At 41.1% G+C, this 23,875-nt stretch overlaps 1 protein-coding gene across 1 annotated transcript in view; it reads left to right on the top strand.

Annotated features, from left to right (window-relative positions):
* Nucleotides 1–23,875, top strand: part of LOC122548604 (pecanex-like protein 2) — a 284,406-nt gene that overhangs the window by 62,401 nt on the left and 198,130 nt on the right. The window lies entirely within an intron of this gene.

The raw sequence follows: 23,875 nt of genomic DNA, 5'->3' as shown, positions 1-23,875 counted from the left end.
CAATTTAGCATGGCCAATTCACCTGACCTGCACATCTTTGGACTGTGGGAGGAAACCGGAGCACCTGGAGGAAACCCACACAGACAAGGGGAGAATGTGCAAACTCCACACAGTCAGCCGCCTGAGGCGGGAATTGAACCCAGGTCTCTGGCGCTGTGAGGCAGCAGTACTAACTACTGTGCCATTGTGCCGCCCACATTATAGACACATTAGATGAATGGCCTTCCTCATCTATTATTAACAGGTGATCTTACTGCAGTAGCATATGCCCATACTTAGCTGGTTTCATATTTTGTTTCGTTGTGATTACTTCATTAAAGCAATACCCATCATAAGGAAATAACACCTGCAACATTACTATTTTATGTGGGGTGTAATAATAGAGTTGCAACAAATTATATATCTGTAAAAGCAAAGAACAGAACCATATACCTGTCAAGTAAAGTCAATAAAGCCAAGCGATCATAACGAATTTCCACCCATTTGCTGGGTAAAATCCAAAATCTGTAGGACTGTCTCCATTTGGACTTTTCCTCTATTACTTTAACAGCTGATACACGATTACCAATCCTATCCTTCAGAGTAAAAGGAAAGGTGGATTAACTTAAAACAAGAACAACCATCCAAAATACAGAAAGAAACAAAAGAACAGCGAATGCAGGAAATCAGAAGCAAAATCAGAAATTGCTGGAAAAAAATTAGTAGGTCTGGAAGCATCTGTGGAGAGAAAGCAGAGTTAATGTTTCGGATCCAATCACCCTTCTTCAGAACTGATGGCAGCTGTGGGCTGGGGGGAGAGGGGAAACAGAATAAACAAAAGGCAGAGTTGGAGACTATACTAGATTGAGTGAGGTGTATCCAAGGCCCTTGACACAGCTTTCAGGTGAAGCAATGATTTACTTGCACTTCACTCAATCTAGAGTTCAAAGTGTAGTGCTGGAAAAGCACAGCAGGTCAGGTAGCATTCAAGGAGTAGCCCTTCATCAGAAATGACGCTTTTGGGTCAGGGCGGAGAGATAAATGGGAGGGGGGTGGGGTTCAGGGGGGATGGAGCAGGGGAAGCTGCCGTGTTGGAGGCTTGGGACTGGGATAATGTGGGGAGAGGGGAAATGAGGAAGCTGTTGAAATCCACATTTATCCCGTGTGGTTGCAGGGTCCCAAGGTGGAATATGAGGCACGTTCCTCCTCCAGGTGTCAGGTGGTAACGGTTTGGCGGTGGGGGAGGCCCAGCACCTGCATGTCCTTGACGGAGTGGGAGGGAGAGTGGGAGGGAGAGTTGAAGTGTTCAGCCACAGGGTGGTGGGGTTGTTGGGTGCAGGTGTCCCAGAGATGTTCTCTGAAATGATCCACAAGGCGGCATCCTGTCTCCCCAATGAAGAGGAGACCATACCGGGTGCAACAGATGCAATAGATGACACTAAGAGAGGTGCAGATAAATTTCTGATGAATGTGGAAGGATCCCTTCGCGCCTTGGATGGAGGTGAGGGGAGTGGTGTGGGCGCAGGTTTTGCACCTCAGCGGTAGCAGGAAAAGGTGCCAGGAGTGGGGTGTGGGCTGGTGGGGGATGTGGACCTGACAAGGGAGTTGTGGATGGGAGTCCTTCACGTCTCCCGCACCTTCATCCACCTATCGCTTTCCCAGCTACCTTCCCCCCGAACCCCATCCCCCTTCCATTTATCTCTCAGACCTGACCCACAAGCCTCATTCCTGATGAAGGGCTTGTGCCCGAAACGTCGATTCTCCCGTTCCTTAGATGCTGCCTGACCTGCTGTGCTTTTCCAGCAGTACACTTTCGACTCTGAGTTCCAGCATCTGTAGTCCTCACTTTCTCCTTCACTCAATCTAGTTTAATGTATTCTCTGCTCTTCATGTGATCTCGTCCACCACAGTGGGGAGATGACGTGCAGACTAGGCGACCACTCTGCAGATCACCTATGTACTGTCTGCAAAAATGACCCTGAGCTACTGGTTGCTTGCCACTTCAACACATCATTGTGTTCCCAGGCCAACATTTCTGTCTCATGCTTGCAACAGTGCTCCAGTGAGGCTCAGCACAAGCTGGAAGAGCAGCTCCTCAACTTTCTGCTTGGAAACTCTGCAATCTTCTGGACTCAATACTGAGTTCAATAATTTTAGTGCCTGAGCACCTTCTCCCATCTCCTTACCCCAACTCCTACACACCAGGCCTTGTCATCATATTACTATTAACAACCTGTTCAGATGCTCATTAGCAGCTATTCATTCTCCTAGCCTGACCTTTACTCATTCTTCTGTCTACCCAACTGGTCTTCTCTCTACCATGGCTCCATCTCTATCTATTGTTTACTTTTTCCCTCTCCACTCACCCCTTCTCTAGTAAATAGTTAAAATCCAAGGTAGTGACAGAGCAGGGCTCCTAAGCCCAGGGCTCACTGCTCTATCCACCTTTCTTTACTTTTTATTCTCTTCTCTCATTTTTTACTTTTTTTTACTTATATCTTGTGAAGAGCTTGGCCATGGCGATGGTATCGGCGAGGTGAGGTGAGCCCAGCACGGAATCAAGGCGGAGGCATCAGAGGCGGGTTTGGGTTCCTGACAACTTCTGCATCGATGAGCCCAGCCACGACTTATGACTGCTGAGGCAGAGGCTAGTTTGGGTTCCCTGCGGTATCTCTGCATCCGCCACAGACGCATGGGCCCAGTACAAGACCCAGGGGCATCAGTGGCAGCTGCATCGATGCAGTTGGTCCAGAGCGGAATTTTGGTGGCAACAGAGTCAAATCTGGGCTGGTGGTGGACCCGGTGGCATCAATGGTTGCTGTGTTGGTGAGGTCTAGCAAGGACTCACGGTGGGATCAACGTTGGTGGAGAGAAGATGATGCTTGAACACGGAGACTTTTGTTCCAGCGGTACAGCAAAGGGACTCATGGCTGCAGCTCCAGCCCATGGCTGTGCACTTAACAAGAAGGACTGTAAAGTTTTCTCTTCATTATTATGCCTTTATATTCTTTTTTGGTTTATTTGTCTGTTTTGCAGCAAAATACACATGACAATAAATAAATCAAATCAGATACATACCAACTTCCTAGCTGCCATCACTCTTGCTTTCTCTTTGCGATACTGCCAGACTTGCTGAGATTTTCCAGCAAATTCTGGGTTTAGGTTACTCCCACTCTAAGTGACTCACTGCGTCTTATTTTACCATATTACCTTGAAATTAAATTGTTCTTCACCAGCGCTTGAGTGGTCCTTTCCCAAAGAGTCACAGATTCAGGATAAGAAATCAGCCATTTGGGACTAAGATGGGAAGAAACCTCCTCAATCAGAACGGAGGAGATAGGAACTACTTCTTTGCATTTTCTTTTAAATCACAGGAGATTAGATGAAATGTTTGTATGGGTGTGTTCAGGGTTGAATTCCTGTTGTGTTGGAACTGAAGAGAGTAAAATATCTACTGCTGAAGTTTTACCAACCAGCAAAATTTGAGGAGATACCATTGCCACTCCTGCCTTATTCTATTCACCCAGATCTAATATTCAGTTTGTTCTTGTACTCCTATGAGCAGGTAAGAGGATGTAAAGGGTCTAGGTGCTCAGCACCTACCTGATGTGTTTCTGAATATCTTCTAATTCGCATTCTCTGCAATATGACTGGCTGTCTTTGCTGGGGTGGCTCATCCGTTCTCCCCCCTGCAGCTTTGTGTCCATCTGAAGGGGAACTGCGAGAGTTGGACTGATGATCCCTGCAGTGATAAACATGTGAAAAATGATGCTGCCTGAGGTTTCTCTGCTGACCACATTTTCAAAACCCTTTGCCATTTAAAGTCACATTCCTTTTTAATGGGTTTTTGCATATTACATTTAATTGCAAACCACAAAAATAAGGAACTACATCATCAAGGTAATCATTATCAGGATGTAAATTTATGGAGCTTGCAATTCCCCAATGTCCTACTGGGATCATTAAGCACATTGTTGATCCTTCTGTGAAGATATCACACTGCATAATGCTGCACAAAACAGCAGAATAGTTAAAAGAAAAAGAAAGTGCAGAAGTTAGTAAAAGTAACAGATCAGCTCTCTGCAGAAAAGAACAGATTCTTTTTTTTAAATCATAAGCTATAATAATAGAGCATTAGGAGGACATTTGGTCCAATGTGTAAGTGCCACTTCTTTGAAAGAGCTATCTGATTACTCTCGCTCCACGCAAATTCCCCATAGACCTGTTATTTTCAAATCGAATATTTAACCAGTTTTAGTTTGCAAATTATTATTGAATTTGCATCCAACACCCTTTGAAACAGTGGCTTCCGGACTATAAAAACTCATTGAATTAAAAAACAATCCTCATGTTACATCTAGTTCTTTACCGAACAAGTTCAAGTCCATGTCCTCCAGTTATTGATCCTTGTACCAGTGGAAGCAGTCTCTCCCTTTCTCCTCTGCCAAACCTCCTCATGATTTTGACATCTTCTACATTTGTCTTGCTGTTTAGGAGAACTGTGATCACACCTCTTCTTACAATGTGTCCTTCACTCCAAACAAGGGCTCGTGACAGTCATATCCTGATAGTCCTTAGTATTAAGGGAAGGAGAGTCACATTTTTACAGCATGTCTTCTCAAACTGTGGGTCAATGGCCAAATGTTGGTTGTGGACTCCAATGTAGCAACGGCTGCCTAGGAGCCCTGACCAAGTGGTAGCAGCTGCAAAGTCCCTTTAAATGTGTTTCTTTTCAATGTGGATGTGGTCTAACTGCCCAATCTTGTAGCCGGAATCATGTCCTAAAACATTTAGTAGGAAGGTAGAATCATAGAATCCTTACAGTCTGGAAGCAGGCCATTTGACCCATCAAGCTCACACTGACTCTCCGACAAGCATCCTACATAGATTCACCCTACTATCCTATCCCTGTATCCCTGTATCCCTGCATTTCCATAGCAAATCCACCTCGCCTGCACATCTCTGGACACTATGGGCAATTTTGCATGGCCAAACCATCTAACCTGAACATTTCTGGACTGTGGGAGAGAAACAGACACAGGGAGAATGTGCAAACTCCACACAGATAGTTGCATGAAGGTGGAATCAAACCCAGGTCCCTGGCATTGTGAGGCGGTAGTGCTAACCACTGAGCCACCGTGCCATCATAGGTAGGTGCTCTTTACTTAAGAGTTTCCCTGCTGCCACTCTCACAGGTCCCTCCTGTAAACCCTTGCTCTCACAAACATCCATATTCCTTCCTGCAGGTCTGAGATCTCAGCAATTTAGACTACTAAACTGGGGTCATGATGAGAAAAAGATTGAGAAGCATTGTCTTAAGAGTAACATATCCAGTACATTTCAAAGAGATAACCAGTTCGACTCTGACTGTTAGGAATGACAGAAGCTATTTGCTTCCCACACACAACATGATGGATCACTCCCCAGTGAGCAGCATACAAGAAACTATCTTTTCATTCGAAGACATTTTCCATTTTTAAAATAGTCTTTCAGAACTGAGAATTCTGGCTATCATTAAAACAGATGATCTGGTCAGCTGATATTTGTGGGAGATTTGAGAGTGCAAATTGATGGTCATGTTTCCTATACTACAACTGTGGCTATTAAAAAGATAATTAGCTGTAAAATACTTTGGGACAGCTTGTGGTCTAGATTTTCTGGACTATCCCAACAAAGAAAATAATTGCTCTCTATCTCTCTTATGAAATAATTTTATTCATCAGAAATATCAATTAAATTGCCTCTTAAGCTTCTATACTGATGGTATAGAAATACCTAAATTTGGTGGAGAAAAATTAAAAACCCATCAATACCAATTGAGATTTCCAATGAACCACAACATCACGTCTTACACTGAGAGAGATATGGAGGAAGGTTTGTGGGAGAAGAAATAGAAGACATTAATATTTTAAAATAAATTTACGTTCTGAACATCTGCATTATTATTTCTCTTGAATCCCTGAGTCTTTATTCAGTGTTCACAGTGAAGCACAGTTGAAATAATGGGGATACAGCACCATCTAGTGGGTGTGGTAAGCACAGAAACATCCTTAAGCAATGATTTGGAGATGCTGGTGTTGGACTGGGGTGTACAAAGTTAAAAATCACACAACACCAGGTTATAGTCCAACAGGTTTAATTGGAAGCACACTAGCTTTCGGAGCATCGCTCCTTCATCAGGTGATCCTTAAGCAATTTCACGATGCTTATCACAATTGGAGAAAAAATATGCACTTCTGTAGCTCTTTTTCCACTCAAAGGATTTCTCAAAGGGCTTTAAAGAAAGGGTGTACAGCTATTCACAGAAGTATTTTTGAAATGCAGTTGCTGCCATAAATGTAGTCGCTGCTATAATTTAGGAGACATAGCAACTGATTTGCACACAGCAAAGCAATTTTTAAAACTGATGAGATAATTTGTCTTTAGTGTCAGTATTGTTAAGAACATTTGGAGAATCTCTCATTGAAATGGTGCCATGGAATTTTTTTTCATGTGCATGACAGAATGGGGCCTTAGTTTCACAAAATCTACCAATATCAGATTTTAAATTAGTGAGTGATTTAGCATTGTTGTGTCTGGAAATGACTATCACTTTCATTGTGTAGAAGTGTTTCCTATTTCACCTTTGAAAGCTTTGGTTCTAATACTTAGACCATGCCCCTATTCCTTAACTCTAAAGTCAGTGGAAATGGTTTATGTCTCCCTTATTCATTCCCAATAATATCAATCATATCATTCCCTAATCTTCTAAATTCCAGAAACTATAAGTCTTGCGTGTGTAATCTCCACTTATGATTTATTCCTTGGGATCCAGGTGTAATTCTGGTAAAGTTGAAACTTTATTGCTGGAACAGCACAGCAGGTCAGGCAGCATCCAGGGAACAGGAGATTCGACGTTTCGGGCACAGGCCCTTCTTCAGGCCCTTCTTTAATCTCCTGTTCCCTGGATGCTGCCTGACCTGCTGTGCTGTTCCAGCAATAAAGTTTCAACTTTGATCTCCAGCATCTGCAGACCTCACTTTCTCCTCGTAATTCTGGTAAACCCATACTGCATTTTCTCCAAAGTCATAATATCGTTGCCATGGTGTGGTGCCAGAAACTGCTGAAAGTACCCCAAATGTAATCTAATTTAGGCTTGTACAACTGCAGGATGGCTTCTAGTCCCTTGTGTGAGGGTCCTCCATAAGTAAAGTACAGCATTCCATTTGTATGTCAAACCACTCTGAAGCATCAATAAACGGTATCAGCTATAGTTCAGTGGTAATCTTATCTCTACTCACAAATAATGATGCTGGGAGTGCATAGGAAGAGTCAAAAGTCATCTTGTGAGATCCAACAGCCAATGAAAAGAGGTAACTGGTAACCTCATAAAAAGAACTGAGCGTTGGCACATGCCATTTGTGCCAAGCCAAAGTGAACTGATATATCCTGATATCTATTTCTCTTTTCTTGTTTTATATATCTTAGCGTGCAGAGGACAACTTCTAAGTGTGCAGACTGTGCAAAACTAGTAAGAATTGGAAACTGTGAGGTGTTCAGCTTGAAATTACAAAAGGACATTAACAAGTTGTTGGAAGTGGGAAAATAGGTGGCAGATGAAGTTCAGTGGGGAGAAATGGTAGGTTTGGCAGAAAGAAAACAGAGATACAGTATTAAATATTAAATAAAGGGAGCACTGAGAACTGGGTGTACATGCATTTAAGTTAGTAAAGGTGTCAGGACAAGTAGTGTGAATATTTTAAAGCATACAGTATTCTCTGCTTGATTAATAAGGGCATAGAGTACAGGAGCAAGGAGGGTTAATTCTGAACTTGTATAAGACACTAGTTAGACCTGGATGCCACATTTTAGGAAGTATGTGAAATACATAGGAGAGAATGCAGAAGAGGTTTACAAGAACGGTTCTACAGATGAGAAATTTCAGTAAAGATTGGAGAATTTGGAACTGTGTTCTTTGGAGAAGAGAAATCTAAAAAGAGATCTATTAGAAGTTTTCAAAATCATGTGAGGGCTAGGTTGAATAGATAAATTTAAACCTCTTAAAAGATTGAAAAAAAAAAGGCCACAATTTTAAGATCATTTACAAAAGAAAGGAATATGATGAGAGCTTTTTCTAAGAGTGAGTAGTTAGAGTCTAGAATGCACTGCTTGGAAGAATGGTGAAGGCTGGTTCAATTGAGGCATTCAAGAGATAACTAGGTGATTATATAATAGAAACAATGTTCAGAGTTACGGGAAAAATGCAGGAGAAAGATGCCAAGTCAGAAACTCATTCAGAAAGCAGGTGCTGACATGGTGGACTAAATGGCCTCTATCTGAATCATTATTATTCTATGATTCAGATAGAGGCCTTACTATTGTCCTTTTTCTAAGAACCAGATAAGAATAATTAGGGTGCAGTGATTAACTTATTACTTTCTCCTGATTCAATATACAATTCTGTTTTCAGAGAAATACCTTGAATTGTTCCAACACAGAAGTGCATCTTATTTGTGGAACTGTTGTGAAAATCAGATACACTCACCATGAACTATGAATATGTTCTGAACTTGGAGGATGATCCAAAGAATTTTCAAAACCTCTGCTTTCATGTCCAAATGTGTATGATCTTACTGCCCCTAGGAATTAATAACAACAGTATTTAACCATGCCCTTCATCTCATACCAAACGCTCTATAGAAATATCTCAATTATATCATTGACATCCTTCTTTAAATTCCTTCTGAACTTGTTCCTCCCTACATCTGAAATCTATTCCATCCTTGCATCACTCCAAAATCTCTGCGAGTATCTAATCTGGCCTCTTGAACATTCCAGATTTTACTTTTCTGCCACTGGTGGCCATACCATCAGCCCTGGAACTTGGTTCTTAAACCTTTTCATTAATCTAGGTCTTGCCCTTCCTTTGAAACTCTTTTTCGACCAAGCTTTTGTTGACCTGTCCTATTATCCTCCTTGTGGGACTTGATCTCAAGTTTAGTGGGATAGTGCTCTTGTGAAACATTTTGGAACGTTTTACTATGTTTAAGATAATACACAAATGCAAGTGTAGTATGCTAGATCATAGAATTGCCCCGCTAATAGTAATGTGGATCTACCTACACCACATAGACTGCAGCGGCTCAAGAAAGCTGCTCACCACCTTCTCAACGTTAACTAGGGACAGACAATAAATGCTGGCCCAGTCCTATAAGTGAATAATGCATCCCAAGTACTTTTTCATTTTATACATCCACCAGTGAGTCCTTTTCCATAAGACAACAGTATTGGAGCAAGAACTTTACATTGATAAATGTGCAGCACAAAACTGTAGCACATTCATACTCCATTGTCCATGTCAAATCCTGATTATGAATCCCAGCAGACACATCTATCTAAGGGATGTCCCCACTAAAATGGGTGGAGGGAAATCAGAAGGCAATCCCTTCACTTGAAGTGTCCTTCAAGTCCAGTTAAAACTTCACCTCATTTTTAACTGGGAAATGTTGTCACAAAAAACAAATAGTGGAAAAAACTGAGGAAAAGTAGAAGCATATCATTATCTGTGCCTGACCTTTCATTCAATCTAACATTTGTAACCAATATGCCATCAGTTTCCATCGTGTGAACAGCACTTGTATTTAATTACCTCCAAAAACTTACCAAGCTCATCTACAAAGAAGTGTGTGGCTCCAGTAGAGGTATCATGATGTGATGAAGCTTCATATCTTAGACTATCATTTGGACACATGGAGATATCATAGTGTAATGAACAAGCATGGTTCTGTTCTCCTCGGTTACCTTGCAACCTGTAAATTGTTTCACAAGAATCTAAGTGGTTAGAACTGAGCACCTCTACCTAAACTTAGGATATCTGAGGCAAAAACAGAATGTGCTGGAGAAACTCAGCAGGTCTGGCAGCATCTGTAGAGTGAAACACAGAATTAATGTTTCGAGTCCAGAGAGAGAAAGAGGAGATAAAAAAGGATAAGCAAAGAAGTTGCTGGTGATAAGTTGAGAGAGATAAATGTTGGGTGGGGTGCTAGCAAGCAGCGTAGGCCATTGAAAATGGGTTGTGTCTGCAGTAGCAACTCATTCAAAAGAGGACTGTGGGTTGTTATAAAGATGTGGATGTACTGTACCTTAAAGAGAGTTAAAAGCTAGCAAAAACTACCTGACAGAACCAAGTGTTCTGAAAAAAAAATCATGTAACATTTGGTCAAACAATTTGATTAGCTGGTTGCTGGAAATGACAAAACAGATTTGAATTAGGCCAATCGATTTAAATTATACCCTAAAAATACCAAACTCCAATCCAGTTTGAATTTAGTATATTGACAATCTTAAAAGCCAATGACACAATCCGATGCTTTGGGGCATAAAACCGGGGGAAATTGAATAGTCGAGAGGAGAACTGCCAAGCCAATGACATCTTCACACTGCCCAGAAAATAGTTCTCTTAAAAGGTACCTTTATCAATCAGTAACCTGTGAAGCAGACTCCCCAAGAAGAAGAAAAGATGACAGGAATTCAAAAAAAACTGAAAGCTGCCTTTTTTTGAGATAGGAAGTGTTGTTTTGTAAATCTTAATTGGGATTTTATCAGACTGGTATTATAGAAGGGAAGGTAAAAGATGGGTTAGAGGAAGGAATTGTAAATAGTTGTTAATTAATTATACTCTGTTATACTTTAAGAAATAAACTTGTTAATTTTTACATTAAATAGCTCTTGGCTTATTGATGTTTTACAGATTACTGCATGGGATAAATCTTTTCTGTGTTGCTGATTTTAAAGTTAAGCAGGACAGTTTACCCAGTGTCGTAATATGGTATAGGTAACGAATATCGAGGAGGATGTTCACATTCTGATATTATTGAGTTCTGAAGCTTGTAAGGTACCAAGGCTGAAGATGAGCTGCTGTTCTTGCACCTTACATTTAGCCTCACTAGAACACTGCAGCAGACCTAAGACAGAAGTGTTGACATGGAAACATAATAATAGATTGATATGGCAGACAAATGGAAGCTTGGGGTCATTGTAACGGCCAGAACTGAGGGGTTTGGCAAAGCAGTCATTGAGTCCGTGTTTCATCTCTGCGGTGTAGAGGAGACCACATTGTGAACAGCAAATACAGTATTCTAGATTGAATAAGGTGGATGTAAATCACTGTTTCATCTGGAAGATGGGACTGGCGCCTTGGATAACAAGAAGGCAGGAGGTAAACGGGTATGAATTGCACCTTCTATGATTGCAGGGAAAGGAGCCATGGAGAGGTGTTGGGAGTGAAGGAGAAATGGACCAGCGTGTCACGGGGGCAATAGTCCCTGCTGAGTGCTGACTAGGGCAGAGACAGGAATGTGTGTTTGGTGGTGGCATCCCGCTGGAGATTATACTTTGGATACGGAAACTAGTGGGGTGGAAAGTGAGGACCAGAGCAACTCTATTGTTGAGGGAGGGAAGGGAAGGGGTGACAGCAGAAATGTGGGAAATGGGTCAGATATGGCATAGGGCCTTGTCAACCATAGTGGGGGGGAATCTTTGGTTGAAGAAAAAGGTAGACATTTCTGAGACCTCGTTACCTCCCCCCACCAAATCTACAGAAGGTGGCATCATTAGATTATATGCAACAGATGGAGAAACTAGGGAGAATGGAATGGAATTTTTACAGGACGCAGGGTGTGAGGATGTATAGTTAAGATAGTTGCCGGAGTCGGTGGGTTTAATATCGGTGGTCAGCATATCCTGAAGAATAGAGACAGATGTTGAGGGAGGAAAGGAAGGAGTCAGAGACAGACGAGGTGAAGGCAGCAGAAGAGTTAGAAGTTGGAAACAAAACTGAGTAGGGCTGGAACACGGTATGTTACACATAACCTACAAAGAGACAGGAATAACAGTGTGGGTACCCACAGCTTTGATCTACAGAAAGTGAGTTAAAGCTATGTTGTTCATAGTGAGGACCATCTCAGTCAGGCAGAGGAGAGTGACGGTGGATGGAGACGGCTCAGGATTTCTCTCAAGAAAGAAGCGGCAAACTCTCAGACCATCTCGGTGAGGGATGGGCACGTGAAGGCACTGCACATTCATGGTGAAGAGGAAAGAGCTGGGATCACCAAACTGGAAATATTGAAACCTTTGAAAAGCATCAGAAAAATCACGTGTCAACATGGGAAGAGACTGAACGGGAGAGAGAAAATCAAGTAAAGGTATGAAGAAATAAGTTCCACGGGGTGAGTACAGACTAGGTCTGCCTGTGCAGACCTGTCTGGATTTTGGGAAAAAGATAGAAGTGGGCTGTACATGGCAGCTGCCAGACCTGTTGAGTTTCACCTGCATTTATTGCTTTTGATTCAGATTTCCAGCATTGACAGTTCTTTATTTTTATTTGAAGATATTTGAGGACTGGTTCATCTGGCTTGCAACACTTTAGATGCTGTTATTAACACACAGAAATAAAAATAAGTTGAAGCTGGAACTGGTGATCCAAAGCCCCTTAGGATGTGAATAGCTCAACAGGTGTTTTGCTATATCAACCTGTGTTTAAAGCGTAAGATGTTATCTTAGGGGGATTGAATCCTTGCCAGCACCAGCAGCAAGCACTCTCAGTCAAGCACAGTATAGCTAACATATACAATTATACAGTAAATACACGACAAAAACAGGCCATTTTATTCCCGTTTGCGGTTTGGCATGAGTAGCCTCCCACTTCACTTCATCTAACACAATAAACATATCCTATTCTTTTCTCTCTAATAACGTATCTATTACTGTCCTCAAAATAGTAGTGAATTTCATACGCTAACCACTCTTTGGATAATGACAGTTCTGCTGAATTCTCTATTACATTTATGATTTACTATTTCCAACACCAGCTGATGGTTATATACAGCTAAATATTCAATTTTAGCTCAAAAGCTGTCATGCAGATACTGAATCAGCAATGTAATTACTATTTCACATGAGAAAAACTGAAGTGAATTTCAGTAGTGAAAATAAATCCCATTCCAGATAAAAAACAAAAGAGAAGTCAAAATCCATTACCAAATTGTCTGCAAGTTCTGAAGAAGTGTCATCAAGGTGTTAACCCTGTTTCTCTCTCCAAAGATGCTGCAAAATCTTCTGAATCTTTCCAGAACATTGTGTTTTTTTATATAAAGAAAAGAGATGTGGACCAATGCTAATTGTCCAAGAATAAGGGCATTCAATTGATCAAGCTGACATAATAGGATGGGTTCTGAAAACAATGAAGTGAATATAGCACAACACACCTGGGATTTTTCACCCTACATCTCACTGGTGAGGGACCTTGCTAAGGCGAAGAACTTAGTATATCTAACCTAATTGATCAAAACTGCAGATATTTCAAGAAGTTTAGGCTGAATCTTTTTCAATGCCTTTAATTTCATTCCTGTCCATAACACTATTTCATGCTGGCCCAGCCTATTTTTGTAACACTACCCATTTCTGTTGATACTTCAGTTCACCTATTGCTAAAGTCTGAATGTATTGTCAGGTGAAAGATGGACAATGAGCTGTCAGAGAACATACTATGAATTGGAGCAGCAAGGAGTGGGAAATATAAAGAGCGGGAGGGACAAGAAGTGTGAAAGACAAGGTGGAGAGGGACAAAGATTGGAAAGGACAATGTGTGGGAAGGATAATGAGTGTGAGAGACAAGAAAAACCCCTACATGCTAACACTCAGCTCCAACAGTATGACTTTAACGTATGTAGAATTGTAAATTTGTAGAGTTTATAATTTATCAGCACAGGACAACGATAGCTTACCTCTGTGGCGTTCCAGCAAAGATTGCAGAAACTGTGGTATTGTTCTCTACATTTTGCTGTTGTCGTATTGCTGGTCCTCTTGGATGGTAGTTACAGTCATGCCACTGAGTACTTTGTGTTCTGGTCTCTGATAGGGGCATAACTATATCAGGGAAAAGGAAGGAGAGAATTTCCAATAAAAAAACATTTACTTTTGGTGGAATTAACTAAAAGATAAAGAGACCAATGGAACAGATAGCAAAGCATGGCATTTTACCCTCTACTTCCTGAAGTAAGGTCTCAAAACTCTCAGCTACAAGCCTGTTCAGTGGCAGATAATAAAAGAACTGGTATAATAAAGCACCATGGTAGCACCCTGAGTGTCATTCACTCTGCAGCTTCTGAGGAGATGCTGATACTTTCTCTTTATGGTGGAGATAGACATGATCTTAGATCATCTTCAATTTCACCTAATCCTTAGTCTCAGCTCATCGCCTTTTATGCTCATTGCTGACTTTCATCATCCCTGATTTCACCTCATCTCTAAGCTTTGCTTCTGATTGCCTCAACGCATTGCCAATTCCTGCTTCTCATTGCTTCACCTAATCACCGTTCTAAGCACCTTACTGATTCAGTTTATCACCACTGATCTGAAATCATCATCCAACTTTGTCTGGATGAAATATTCATCCATGCCTCACCTAGTCTTTACTTATCCCTGATCTTCACTCATCCCTAATTTCAAATCATCCCTGATCCTAAACTCATTCCTGATCCCAGCTCAGCTCATCCTCTATCTTTGCTCATCATTGCCTTACCTCATCCCTGATCCCAATTCCTCATCAATTTCAGTTTATCTCCACCTAACCTCATTGATTGAAATCAATTTCTGCTCACATCTAATCTCTCATCATTGATGTTTGCTCATTGTACATATCAGTTCATTCCTGAACTTTGGGCTAAAGATTCCATATCTGGTGCAAATTGTATGTATAAAAGAAATGGTTGCTGATTTTTGAATGTTTGGACCAGTGGCTTGCTTACTCAGCTGCACCTCATCCAAACAGTCAGAGATACAAAGATTTCTACTTAAAGTTGGGCATCTTTAACAAAAATATAAATGTAAAACTTAAACATTATTTGAATCGATTTCTCCATTAGACTCTTCTTTTAAGTAGAAGTTAGGTGGACAGTATCAGATACTGAGCAGAAGCAGGAAGATCCCATCCTCCTCAAGAAAATTGGGAGAGATGGGATAACTAACAGGAAAGATCAGACTACTGGAGACCTGTGAGCCACTAATTGGTTGGCAGAGGATTGAGGTTTGAGGAATACATGAGATAAGAAGAAAGAACTTGAATTTATAGTGCGCCTTTCATGAATTCAGGAATCTCAAATTCTTCACAAGTGATGAAGCACAATTTGAAGTGTAGGCATTGCTAGAATGTAGAAGCTTCCCAATAGCAAGCTGCTACAAACAACAGTGATAATGAGCAGACAAACTACTTTTATATATGTAGGTTGTGAAATAAACATTGGCCAGGATCCCAGGAAAACCATAAGATCAAAAGACATAGGAGTAGCATTTGGACATTAAGCCCATTTAGTGTACTCCATCATTTGACCATGGCTGATATGTTTTACAACCCTATTCCCCTGTCTTCTCCCCATAACACTTGATCGCTTTACTATTCAAAAATCTATCTCTGTCTTAAATACACTCAATAACTTTGCTGCAGAGGGCTGTGGAAGTTATGAGTTCCACAGATTCACCACCATCTGGCTGAAGAAATTACTCCTCATCTCAGTTCTAAAGGGTCATCACTTCAATCTCAGGCTGTGCCTTTGGGTCCTAGTCTCTCCTACTAATGGCAATATCTTCTCCACATCCACTCAATCCAGGATCTCAGTATTCCATATGTTTTAATTGGATCCCCCTCATCCTTCTAAACTCCATCAAGTACACACCCAGAGTCCTCAATCATTCATCATATAGCAAGCCCTTCATCCCCGGGATCATTCTTGTAAACCTCCTCTCGATCCTCTCCAATATCAGCACATCCTTCCTCAGATACAGGACGTAAACATGCTCATAATATCCCAAATGTAGTCTGACCAGAGCTTATTACAGCCTCAGCAGTATCTTTCTGCTCTTGTATTCTAGCCTCCTGAAATGAATGCTAACATTGAATTTCGTTTCTTAACTGCCAACTGGACCTGCATGTTAACCTTAAGCGAATCCTGAACTAGGACTCCCTAGTTTCTTTGTGCTTCAGATTGCTGAAGCCTTCCCCAATTAGTTCATAATAGCCAGCATGATAAGATTGAACAATACATAACTCGCTGGAGAGTACATGTAAGCCTACCATATTCTCTTATCATCTACAATAACACACTGCTGAAGTATTGTTTGCAATTAGACCATTTAGTGAACTGTGTTTAGGAATGAAGCTTTTGGAAACAAAAGACAGAGGAAGATATTAAAACGCAACACTTGAAATTGATAGCATCATGATCAGTCCAAAAGAAATCCAAGTGTCATGGGGCTTGGCTAAATCCAGTTTATCAAAAAAATTCCTCAAATTAAATATCTGGGCAATGAAAGCCATTGTCTCTGGTCCCCACAAAATCTGGTTCCCAAGACTATCTATTCTATGCCTGCTACAATGCCTAACACTGCCATTGGCTAAGCTCATCTTCTGTAGAAATCATTATCCATGCCTTTGCTATCTTTAGACTTGACTATTCTAACATACTAATGCCCTCCCTCCCACTGCAAACTTGAAGTTATTCACATGTCCTAAGCCACACCTGTTCACTCACCACCCTTTTGCTCGGTGAACTATATGGGCTCCCACTTAAATACCAGCTCAAATTTTAAAATTATCCTTGTTTTCAAATCACTGCCTAAGCCAATTTGTGAATTGTTCCTCATCAAACTAGAGAGGGTTCAGAAGAGATTTACCAGGATGTTGCCTGGTATGGAAGGTTTGAGTTATAAGGAATGGCTGAATAGCTTGGGGCTTTTTTCACTGGATCGTAGGAGTTGACAGGTGAACTTGTAGAAGTTTATAAAATCATGCGGGATAGAGATGGGGCTAATAGTAGGTGGTTTTTTCCCCCTATAGATTTGGGGATTTCAAGACTAGGGGTACATTTTTAAGGTGAGAGGAGAGAGATTTTAAAAAGACATGAGGGGCAAATTTTGTACACAGAAGGTAGTTCGTGTATGGAATGAACTTCTTAACGAAGTGATGAATGTTGGCACAATTGCAACATTTAAAATACATTTGGATAACTACATGATTAAGAAAGGTTTGGAGGGATATGGGCCAGGAGCAGGACTGGCTTAGTTTGAGATTGTAAAAACAATGACTGATCCAGAATCTGGTTTCTAGCATCTGCAGTCTTAATTTGAGATTGTGTTCAGCATGGACTGGTTGGACCCAAGTATCTGTTTTTGTGCTGTATGACTCTAAAGCTATACAACTTTAATTCTGGCCTCTTAAGTATTCCTGACTTTTATTTGTTTCATCATTGGCAGCTTCAGTTGGTGGGACTGTAAACTCTGGACCTCAACATCTGTCCCATTGATTTTCTTTTTCTCTCTTTCCACCTTTAAGATGTGAATTTGATGTCAAGATGGAAAGTGTCAGTGTAGTGGGTTAAGTGTTCAAGCTCCTCATGGGAGCACAAGGCAGAGCTAATGCAGTCATCAATGTAGCAGAGGAAAAGGTGGAGTTGATACCTCTCCCACGTAGAGGCAGACATAGCTGGGACCCGTGCAGGTACCCATAGCCATCCCTCTGGTTTGCAGGAAGTGGGAGGATTGAAAGGAGAAGTTATTAAGGGTGAGGACCAGTTCTGCCAATCAAATGAGCGTGTCAATGGAGAGGGACTCAGTGGTTTGGTAGGAGAGGAAGAAGGAAAGGGCTTTGAGGCCTTCCTGATGGGGTACAAGTGTAAAAAGACTGGATGTCCATGGTGAAGATGAGGTGTTGGGGCCGGGAAATCGGAAGTCGTGGAGGAGGTAGAGGGCATGAGTGATGTCTTGAACAGATGTGCGGAGTTCCTGGACCAAGGAGGACAGGACAGAGTCGAGATAAGCGGAGGGATAGTGAGGATAAACATCCTTTATTTTAACATATGAAAAAAAAGACATACATTTCCCATCTGTCACAATTGAATTTTAGTTATCCTCGTTCCTGAAAGACATATTTCTCTAATCAACCTTCAGAGGTTAACCTGAGCATATACTTAGCCCTACTCCCTTTTCATTATTAAGCCCGCTGTCCTGCCAACCTTAAGTTTAAATTCAAAGAAAGCAAAGAAAAAGACCTTTAAATGAAAGATACCTTCCTGAATAATTAAGCCCACATGGATACTGGAACTGGAACTGGATGGCTGACATTCCACCTATCAGTCTGAAAAAACAGTAGAGATGTGACAATCCACAAATTGGCTCATCTCACTTTAACGTACAACTTCAAAACTCCTTCTTTTATTTTTGCTTGAAACTCAATCAGTTTTAAAATAGGATATTTAAATATGACTACTTCCCAGATTCTGTGAGGAGAAAAAGTGACCAAGAACTCCAGAAGGTGACATGCATTTGAGATGAGTCTTCTTAACATTCTGATTATAACCCTAATAAAGTTCTGATCACATTTTAAGTAACAAGGGAGTTTGACATAGAATCATTGAATCACAGAAATGATAGAGCACAGAAGATGGCCAATCAGCCCACCTATGCCATGCCATCTCAAAGACACCCATATCCCCTTTCTAAACCCATTTTCTTGCACACAGCCCATAGCCTGCAGCGTACAACACTTAACATTCAGATCAAAGTACTTTTTACAAGAGTTTTGGGCTTCTATCAGCCCCACCAAGTCATGCAGCAAATTCCAGACACACCACCATCTACATAGAAAATCTTTCCTCACATCCCTGCTAATCCTTCTACAACTTAGCTTGAATCTGTGACCCCTGGATTTTGAACCCTCTGCCAAGGGAAACAGATTCCTCCTGTCTACTCTATTTCTACCCCTCACAATTTTATACACCTCAATCATGTCACCCCTCAACTTTCTCTGTTCCAAGGAAAACAACTCCAACCTTTCCCTGCAGCTACAATTCTCCAGCTCTGGCAATATTCTAGTAAATCGTCTCTGCACACTCTGCAGAGCAATTACATCCTTCCTGTAATATGGTGACCAGAACTGTGCACAATACTCCAATTGTGGCCTTACCAATGTCTTATACAGTTTCATCATTATATTCCTAACTTTGTATTCCATACCTTTGCCAACGAAGGAGAGCATTCCATATGCCTTCTTTACAACCTTATCCACCTGTATTGCTATCTTTAGGTACCTGTGCACTTGTATGCCAAGATCTCCCACTTCATCTATCCTTCTCAGCATATTCCTATTTATTGTGTCTTTCCTTTTACTCCCTAATTGCATTATTTCACACTTATGTTGAATTTCATCTGCCAGTTTCCTGCCCATTCTACCAATCTAACAATATCATTTTGGAGATTACACCTGTCCGCTAAGCTATCCACTATACTGCCATTGTCGTCTGCAAATTTCTCAATTGTGTCCCCATGTTCAAAACATTAATGTATAAACAAATAGCAGGAGTCTCAATACCAAACCCTACGAACACCACCTGAAACAGTTTTCCATTCGCAAGGACAGCCATTGACAATGACCTTTGATTCCTGTTACTAAGCCAACTTTGGATCCAATTCAACACATTGCCCTGTATCCCACAGACTTTTACATTTCTTATCAATCTGCCACATGAGACCTTGTCAAATGCCTTACTAAAATCCACATAGACAACATTCACTGCGCTACACTCCTCCTTGTTACTTCCTCAAAAAATTCAATCAAATTTGTAAGGCACAACTTTCCTTTAACAAAGTCATTCTGACTCCCTGACTAAGCCATGCCTTTCAAAGTGACAGTTTATTTGATCTCTCAGGATTGATTCTAACAATTTGCCCACCACCAAAGTAAGACTAACTGGCCTATAATTGTTTGGCATTTCCTTTGTACCCTTTTTAAACACCAGAACCACATTTGTATTCCTTTAGCCCTTCGGCACTTCACCTATGTCTACTGAAGTTTGGAAAATAATCCTTAGAGCATTTGCTATTCCTCGCTGACCTCCTTCGACATCCCAGGGAATAATCCATCCAGCCCTGGCAACTTATCCATTTTCAAGGATTCCAAAGCCTCTTTCACTTCCTCTCTCATTATGAATATTTGTCCAATATTTCACACTGCTCCTCTTGGATTACTAATATCCATATCATCCCTTTCCTTTGTGAATGTGGAGATATAATAAATTTAAAATTATTCTCATGTTTTTTGCATCTTCACACAAGTTTCCTTCTTCACTCTAATAGGTGCCAGTTTTTTCCTTAAACTATCCTTTTGCTCTTTAAATACTGTAAAACATCTTTTAGTCTTTCTTTATCTTGCTTGCTAATATTCTTTCATGCTCTCTCTTTCATTTCCTTTTTTTTACTTGATCGCTGTACTTTTTTAGTACTGTCCTGGTGCCTGCTACACCATTTTTTCAGCCACACATTCATCTGGTCTATCCTCTTATTTCTGCTCTCACTAGCATGTGGCACTGGCAGTAATCAAAGATGACAACACTTAATGACATTTTAATTTATTGCTTAACTTCCTTTATTCAGCTTTCAGTCCTCATCCTGTGTTTACCAATGTCATTGATCCTATGTGTACCATCTCCATTGGTTGTTCACCCTCCCACTCCAGAATGTCTTGCAGCCGATCTGCGACATCTCTCACCCTGGCACCAGAGAAAGCATCATATCATCCTGGATTCATGTCTGCAGCCATGGAAGCGCTTGTCTGTACCCCTTAATATTGAATCCCCTACCACTATAGCCCTCAGTCTCCTTCCCATCTGTGCAGCAGAGCCACCCATGGTGCCATGAACTTCACTGATGTTGCTTTCCCCTGAAAGATCATTCCCTCCCCCAAATGTATCCAAAGCAGTATAGCTTTTTGAGAAGAGAATGTCCACAGAGGTCTTCTGCACTTCCTGAATCTTTTACTTTATCTGATGGTCACCCATTCCCTTTCTGCCTGTGTAATCCTCACCTGTGGTTTGACCATTTTGCTAAGTGCGCTGTCCACAACATTCTCATGGATGCCCCACAATGAGTCCACACACAGCTCCAAAGTAGTTAGCCAATAGCTGGTCACACTTCTTGCATACATAGTTGGCAGGGACACAAAGTGTCCTTATTTCCCATATTGCGCCAATGGGCCTGAGGTCTTCTGTCATGATTTCTCTCTCAATTAAGCCAGTTACTCTCTTTAAGAGAATTTAGTTAAGCTAGGGATCTTCCTTCATTTCAAGCACTTCTATTATAATCAAAAGTCCCTACCTTTATTTAAGCAAATATATTATGCTTTAAAAACTGTAAGAAAATACTCTGCAGGTATCATTTGCTAATTGCTCTTTCTGTTGGGACTGTATCACTTTCTAAACTGCCCATACTGAGGCTGAGCACTACATACATTCTTTCATCTTTGCTTACTCCCTGTTTTCACCCAACTCCAAAGCACTCTCATTTGGCCTATGACAAGGTTACCTCCTTGTCATAGGCCCCCAAAACAATGCTTCTGAACTGGATCAAACCAGTTGTTAAGTTAACCAGCTTCACCTGAGAATGACTCAGCTGACTCCTATTTCAGAAATGTAACTACAACTACAAAAGAACAAACAGAACATGAACTAATTCACTTCTAGCCACACAGGTGAAACTGTGTTTTGGCTGTCAAAGAAGTCAGCCATGACTCTTTGACAGTGCAGTCCCCATTGAGTCAGAAGGCCAAAGGATTGACTCCCACTCCAGAGATGTGAGCCCAAAACCTAATCTGACATTCCCAGTACAATAGCAAGTAAAAGCTGCATTGTCAGAGGTTCAATCTTTCAAATGAGATTAGATTACCTACAGTGTGGAAACAGGCCTTTCAACCCAACAAGTCCACATCGACCCCCCGAAGAGCAACCCACCCAGACCCATTCCCCTCATTTACCACTGACTAATCCACCTAACACTACAGGCAATTTAGCATGGCCAATTCACCTAACCTGCACATCTTTGCACTGTGGGAGGAACCTGGAGCATCCAGAGGAAACCAACGCAGACACGGGGAGAATGTGCAAACTCCACATTCCCAGGAATTGAAACCGGGTCTCTGGTGCTGTAAGGCAGCAGTGCTAACACTGAGCCACCATACCACCTCAAATGTTCAATAAAAGCCTCATCTACCTTCTTGAATGAACGTGGTACCATTTTGAAAACAAGTAAGAGTTTGCTTTGATGAATATATCTCTATGCAGATTTTTCTACATTAAAGATGATTTTTAGAGTCATAGAATCATTGAGTAATCCAACATGGAAACAGGCCCTTCAGCCCAAACTGGTCCATGCTGACCATGGTTCCCACTCAGCTAGTTCCAATTGCCCGCATTTGATCCATACCTCTCTAAATCGTTCCTATCCATGTATCTATCCAAATGTTTTTTTTAAATGTTGCTATTGTATCTCCCTCAACCACTTTCTATGGCAGCCCATTCTATACACGTACCACTCTACATGAAGAAGTTGCCCCTCAGGTCTTTCTTAAATCTTTCCCTTCTCACCTTAAACTAATTCCCCATCCCTGGGAAAAAAGGCATTATGCATTCAGGAGAAGGTGAAGACTGCAGATGTTGGAGATCAGAGTCAAAAGTGTGATGCTGGGAAAGCACAGCTGGACAGGCAGCATCCGATGAGCAGGAGAATCGACATTTCGGGCATAAGCAAGGGCTTATTTTTGCATTCAACTATATGCATTCATCCTATCTATGTCCCTCATAATTTTATGCACCTCAATAAGGTCAGTCCTCATTCTCCTACATTTCAAGGAATAAAGTCCTATCCTGGCTAACATTTCCACTAGTCCTGTCAACATCCTTGTAAATCTTCTTTACACTCTTTCCAGTTTAACTGTGTCATTCCTAAAACACTCCAAGTGTACCAATATTCCAAACAACTTATACAACTGTAACAAAACATCCCAACTCTAATATTCAATGCTTTGACCGATGAAGGCCAGCATGCTAAATGCCTTCTTCACCACCCCGTCAATCTGTGACATCACTTACAAGGAACTATGTACTAGTACTCCTAGGTCCCTCTGTTCAACAACACTCCTTAGGGCCTTACCATTTGCTGTGTAAGTCCTACCTTGATTTGACTTTGCAAAATGCAACACCTCACACTTAGTTGTATTGAATTGCATTTGCCAATCCTCAGCCCATTTCCCCATCTCATTAAATCTCTAATTTTTGATAACCTTCTTGGTTATCAACGATACCTCCTAACTTTGTATCAACCGCAAACATACCTTGTACATTTTTAATTGCAAGCTGGTGCAGTTGATTTTACACCAAAGAAAAGATGCCTTCTGAACAGTTCATTTACGTCACACAAGATGACTCCATAACTTAGCACCAAAGATTGTTTTTCCAAGAAGATATTGAAAGAAACAACAAACAGAATTAGATTTTGACATTTATTTTACTTTCAATCAGACAGCTCAAATTTTAGGTAACTTGCTGTGCTATCTTATATCTTTTTGCCTCTATATTCCATATCAGCAGCTTATTTGCATGGTGTCCTTGCACCCTCTGTAAACATCTAAAACACTGCTGCTTATATTCAAACTTGCATCAGTCCTGACCTCCTTGACACAGATCGGCTCCCAGTGCATCAACACTTCAACTTTAAAATCCCTTCATGATCTCTCCCTTTCAGTTTCTCTCTAATTTCCGCCAGAGCTACAATGTCCCAAGTATATCAGTGTTTCTCAATTTTTTTTTTTGGAGTTCTTCCTGGGGTATTTTAACACTGGGTCAGGTTCCTCCAAATCTGCCTGATATGGGTGGCATGTAACACACAGTAGCTCGCCTCTTGCAACTAGAGCATCTCAGAAGAAATGCATTCTCTTCTTCAGGTAGCAATGGCATCAAGGTGGCGACATCCACCTTGTGCATCGCAGATTTCAAGGGTTTGTCAACACTTGATAGAAAGGGAGAACACACGGGTTCTG

The sequence above is a fragment of the Chiloscyllium plagiosum genome, chromosome 3 (assembly GCF_004010195.1).
Source record: "Chiloscyllium plagiosum isolate BGI_BamShark_2017 chromosome 3, ASM401019v2, whole genome shotgun sequence".
Lineage (NCBI taxonomy): Eukaryota > Metazoa > Chordata > Chondrichthyes > Orectolobiformes > Hemiscylliidae > Chiloscyllium > Chiloscyllium plagiosum.
This window is presented reverse-complemented; position numbering and strand designations above follow the sequence as displayed.